Below are 6,139 nucleotides of genomic sequence, written 5' to 3'. Positions count from 1 at the left end.
CATCAGCCTCACTAATAATCCGCTACTGACTGTGGTATATTCCATAATCATTACTATAAACAATGTACTTTGTGTTTTTATCCAATCATGTTGTTTCTTTTCTTTCCTGCATGATCTTATATGTTAATGAGTAAGCTAGGATTTCCCGCCCTTTTCATCGTTGTTCAACTGTTGAACCAAACAGTTATTCAACTGTTATTAAAAATGCATTATGTAAAAGCTAAATCTGCACATTGCAGTCCTTCATTTTGGCTTCTAAACTATTATTTAGAAATTTATTCACATGACAAACCTATGATCGACTCGTTAGACCATCGGATGGGGGAGATTTAAACGGATTAAAACACGGTCGACATTTAATTATTTAATTCAAAAATGGCGAATCGAGGCTAATCAATCTATGTCATATCTGGTCAAAACTTAAAACGGCGATTACATTAATGTGTGCTTTAAAACCCATTTTCATCTATTTTAAGCTTCCAAAATTAGAGCCATACGCCACTCGAAGAGACATGCTGTGATTTAGGGACACCCTCACATTTTCCAGGAATCCAGTATTTTTCCAATAAGATTGGGTGTCTTTATCTTCCATATACATGTATACCAAAATTGCCAAACTCTTTTTGGAAATAAGTACCCGATAAATCTTTTCATGGGAATGTATCTTTAAATGTTGTAATTCTTATCCATTGGTCAATTTAAAGACATTCTGTTTCTCGAAAAATTGATAAACAAAATTGATCGATGCCCGAAAACTTTCGCACAATGCAGAGTGCCTCCAAACCAAAATGTCATTGGATTTCGGGCACTTTATTTTGCCCACTAGAAGTCAAAATGTATTACTAAATCGCCTAACACAGCAATATCTGTACATTTTTTTCAATCAACATCAAATAAAGTTTCATTATTACAAATTAAAATTTGAATACATGAGATAATTATTGTAATGGCTGTTAATTCTGATTAGAACTTAATATATATATATACATTTATATGTCACAACGAACTATCATATGCATGACGTATGCGTAGCGTATTGATATCATTAATGTTGATATTTTGAAAAGATACATAAATGAAATTGGTAAAAGCCAATTTATTTCTATGATATCAGTATCAACGTATTTGATGCATACATATAGTTATAATTATATATACCCTTTTTATTGGCTTGTATTTAGCAAGGCTGCAAGGTGATAAGAAACAAACTACAAATGATAATACCTAATTTATTTATTCGCTCGTTTTCAATTTATTTTTATTTTTTTATGGATTCGCTATACAAATTAAATATGAGTCGATTTATTCTGAAATACCAATCATATTATGTCGTCACTTACTGACCATTAAGCCTTAAGAGTCCTGGGGATCACGTGGCTAAGTGGGTAAGACGCTGGCTCGCTAGCCTGCATTGGCCAAGAAAGTTCATCCAGATTTTCCGGCGTGGTTCTCCCTTGTCAGTGATGTAGGACGGAGGGGCTGACAAAGAAAGCTTTCTAGTCGTTCGGATGGGACGAAAAACCGAGGTCCCGTGTACACATTGGCCTGCGCGTAAAAGATCCCTTGACAGTTGGAATTCGATATAAAAGTAGGCCGTAGTGCCGCTGTCCGGGCAAAATTTCCCTCATAGCACACTGTATGGCGTATGCCCGTCTTCATTAGCCCAGTTCGGGGCAAAACAGTAGGATGTTAAACCCCATTTCATTTCATTTCTTAAGAGTCCTATATTTCGTTACTGACAGTAAAAAGCTGCCAAGGCAAAATTACCGCCCTTGCAACAAGTTGCTATAAAATTATTAGAAACTGCAGCCTTTCTGAACACAAAGGAATAGGTCTCAGTATGGAATACAATTTGAAGCTCCAAAGCCATTTTATTTAGACTAACCACTGACTAACTTGTGGTGATTGCGTGATTGGGGCAATGGGCTCACAAATTCGGTGTCCCAGGTTTGAATCACGGCCTGGGTTTTCAAAGCCGATTCCCAAACTAGCACAGAAGGTGCCTAATCTTACGGATATCACCTAGTTCCATGTTTGCAGCCAGGATTTGAAAGATAGTGTGCCTGGCAACGACCACAGCAGCTAAGTCGTCCGGCATTCAACAATATTTTCTTTTGTCGGTAATGAAAACATTTACAACACACTAAAATCAGATGACAACAACCCATTAAGTAATTATCAGAAATCATTAGAATTTCTTTGGCTTCTAGTTCTGTCCCATGCTAACAGAATCGTTGAAAATCTACAGACTTCGTCGTCTCGTGGCCTTAAAAACAATGTATCAATATAAATTCAATCGAATGATTAGCTTGGTCTGTAGAATGTCCACCTATCGAAGTGATCAAGGGCCATAACTCCGGCAGTAATTATTCTTCGTCTCATGACCTTAAACATTGTGATCAAAGGCCATAATCATCGGAAATCCTTGAAAATCAATAGGCTTCTTTGTCTCATGACCTTAAACACTGTGTATGAAATAAAGTCAATTGGATATAGCCTCTAGGTGTCTACGTCTCACGAACTGAAACACTGAGCATAAATTTGAAGTCAGTCAGTTGGTAACTTTAGTCTCTAGCGCTTCAACTAGACTTTTCAAAGTGATCAAGGGTCATAACACTGGCAGTAATTATCTGAAATTGTTACATATCAATAGGCGTCTTCGTCTTATGACCTTAAACACTGTGTGTAAATGTAAAGCCAATCAGACATTAAAATACATTATGCAAGAGCTAAATCTGCCAGTTGCAGGTCTTTCTTTAGGTCTGAAATGTTATCTAAATTATTAATTAGACATTAATTAACTTATCCAGACCATAATCAACTCTCGATGGCATCGTTAGCCTGCGATATTTAATGGATTAGAACCCGGTCTGCTACTTCTGATTAAACATATATTATGCAAGAGCTAAATCTGCCTATTGCAGGTCTTTATTTAGGCTTCAGATCTTATAGAAATGATTAATTAGACTCTTATTTACACGACAAGCTAAAAAACAACACTGTAGAACCACGGATGGCTTGGATACAGTTTGGATTTAAACAGTCGTCCATTTAAAATTAAATCAATAGATAGCGGATCAAGCTAAAGTTTACTTTTAGTCGCTGATGTCACTACCGGAAACTGGTGATGAAAGGCCTGCCAAGCGAGGCTACCATAGCCATTGCGCATGTTACATGATAATCGAGAATATGTGGGTGGAGTTATCGTCTGTCAATCAAACGATCGCCAATTCTCATAGACGGTGCAGACACAATTGATGCCTATTTCTAGTCCAAACTTCCAACAGTGACAATTCCGTTTAGAACAAAGTAATTTGACTGAAATTTTCAACATTTTCTTTTTTTATCATCTATTATAGCAAGAGTGGCCAACTCTTTCTAAAACTCTTAACTAATGTATCTTTAAATCAAAAATTGGATAATCGAGACTATGGTTTTTTTTTTAGCGTACCGACGTACCGACTTTAGTAATGATGATCGAGGCTAGGCTCAAAATTCAATCGCTAAATACTCGGTTCAGGGTGGATAAATTGGGCTGAAATTTTCAGCAAATTCCCTTTACATTATCTTGTGTTAACTATTATAGTGAGAATTACCAGCTCTTTATCTAATCTCCCATAATGTATCTTTAAAGGAACAATAACACTCTTGCTGGCTTGACAACTCCAGAAAATAAAAAATAGTCTTATTCTAAGTACTAGATGTGTAAGTGTCCTACCTGTTGTGTAAATTATTCATTAAATCCTATTTTACTTGTCCAGAGGGTTCAAAAATATTTTTAAATCCAAGTCACATTTGAAAACCTTTATGTCAGGCTTTTCAAATCATTTAGTTGAATTTTTCCAATTTTTTAAATTAGGTGTGTTAAGATGAAATTTGTATCATCAATTAATTGGAATATTGTAAAATAGTACAATTTGTTGACCAGAATAAAGATTGGGGCATATTATTCAGTTACAACAAGAGTGGTATTGAGCCTTTATAACTGTAGCTTCTAGGGCGTTCACAACACTTCAATGTAGACGTATAAAAAACGAGTAGCCCTTAGACAAAAACGCATTGCACGCGTTACCATGCAAAAAAAGATAATGAGGTCAATCCTTTAGTGGCATTTAGCAATTGGAAACATAACAAAACTGACACAGTTATATGGGACAACAATCACTGTTTTATTATACACAAGCACATTGTGCTTGATAACGATAAGAGAATACTTATCGAAACGTTGTGCTTGTGTATACAGTGATTGTTGTCCCATATAACTGTGTCAGTTTTGTTTTTATAATGAGGTCAGTTTCAAAATGACTCCACCATTGTGTTTAGCGGACGATAAACCCATAGGCGTAGGGGCTCGATGACAGTTACGGGGGCAGAATCCGAAATGCCCGAAAAAAATTCGGGTTTACAGACAGCGGCGCCGCCCTTCTGCGAGAGGCGAAGGAGCGGAACTTACCGTGTATGGACCCCCAAGAAAATTTTGGAATATTTGATGGTCGCAAACGCGTATTCCTGCTATTACAGCCCGTGGAGAAAGCAACTTCAAATCAATCAATCGTTTACAGTGTAGTAATATAGATGGCGGGATTTGTGTTAAAGAACACATATGTACGATAATGTTATGGCCTTCATTAATTATTCTCCATTTTCAAAATATTAGCTATGGTATGAGTTTATTTAAAACGAAAATTAAATTGTTTATGAAATATTGTGAGAATTCTATGTCTAAAAGCACGTGATCGGAAAGTTACCATTCCATATTTGGCATGAGGGACCAATCACATGATTAATTGCATCATAATTAGCCAATAGAATCAGTAGTGGCTGTGAATCTGAGGGTATATAATTTATAGAATGTGCGCATTAGGGTAGACATCATGAAGATTTGAGAGAGGAAAGATCATGTAGAAATTCGTTAGGAGTGTAGGACAGACTGTTGAGGTTTAATGGACAACATCTGGATTATAATCTATGCTTGTAACTGGTGTGTAACCAGTTTGATATAAAACTGTAGAAACCGCACTTTAGTTCCCGTCATCTTGTCTGTTAATCATACTATTTTATGATGCAGTACATTCAATCACAATGTGAAGTTATCATTAATGTGGAATGTCAGGTTGGCATTTAAAGATACGTTCTAAACAGTTAAAGAATTACAAATGCGACCAGAGACAATACCTATCGACGACCAATGGCTGTTCCAAAATATGTAATAAGAAACGATGCATGGGCTATGCGCCGTATGTGGCGACCGATTTTAGTGTATCGTCCGCTCTCCACATCTGAGAGACGACCCAAGCTGCCACAACAGTCCACGAAGATGGGACCGTTGGGAGAAAAATTTGAAAATTTAACTGCCGCAAACGCGTTTTCCTGCTATTCCAGCCCGTGAATACAGCAATAATATAGCCAACTTTGCTGACCTGAATCCCAATCAATCGTGGCGGGGTATGGGCACCAAGACCTCCCAGAGAAAATTTTAAAAACGTAACCGCCGCAAATGCATTTTTCTACTATTCTAGCCCATGATACTTACTTGAGAACGACAAGAGGAACTTGTTGAAACGTAGTGTGAAATAAACCCAGTGATTGTTTTCCATATAAATTTGTGTTTTATATCATATGTTCAGTTACTAAATGCCGTATAAGGATTTTTTATTCTAGCCCATGAGTTAAGTAACTCCAAAGTTGTCCAATGGTTTTGTAACCGAAATCCCACTCTATGCCGACCTGAATTCCAACCATCCAATCAGACTGTTGCAGCTGCATTCACAAATAATAATCGATGCCCGACAAATGTCGCACAAAGTGGCCCCAGACAATTTTTTTTAATCTATTGTCAATTCAGTACAAATTTATGGTATTCAATTAAAAGAAATTAACATTAGTGTTTTATTAGATTTCGTGCAATTTATTTTGCCAAGTAGATGAAATATTTTGTTTTCTTTTCACTCTACCCGTCTGTCCGAAAAGTCAGATTGCCCGAAAGTTAGGGGGGGGGGGGGCCTGCCCCCCTGACTCGTACGCCTATGGATAAACCTCATTTCATGCATATTAATGAACAATAATTTCTATTCTCTTCTTTTCTTTCTTTTTTTATCAAAAGAAAAGAAGAATTTTAATTAAGTCACATAAGGTTTAT

Source organism: Patella vulgata, chromosome 3, assembly GCF_932274485.2.
Source record: "Patella vulgata chromosome 3, xgPatVulg1.2, whole genome shotgun sequence".
Lineage (NCBI taxonomy): Eukaryota > Metazoa > Mollusca > Gastropoda > Patellidae > Patella > Patella vulgata.
This window is presented reverse-complemented; position numbering follows the sequence as displayed.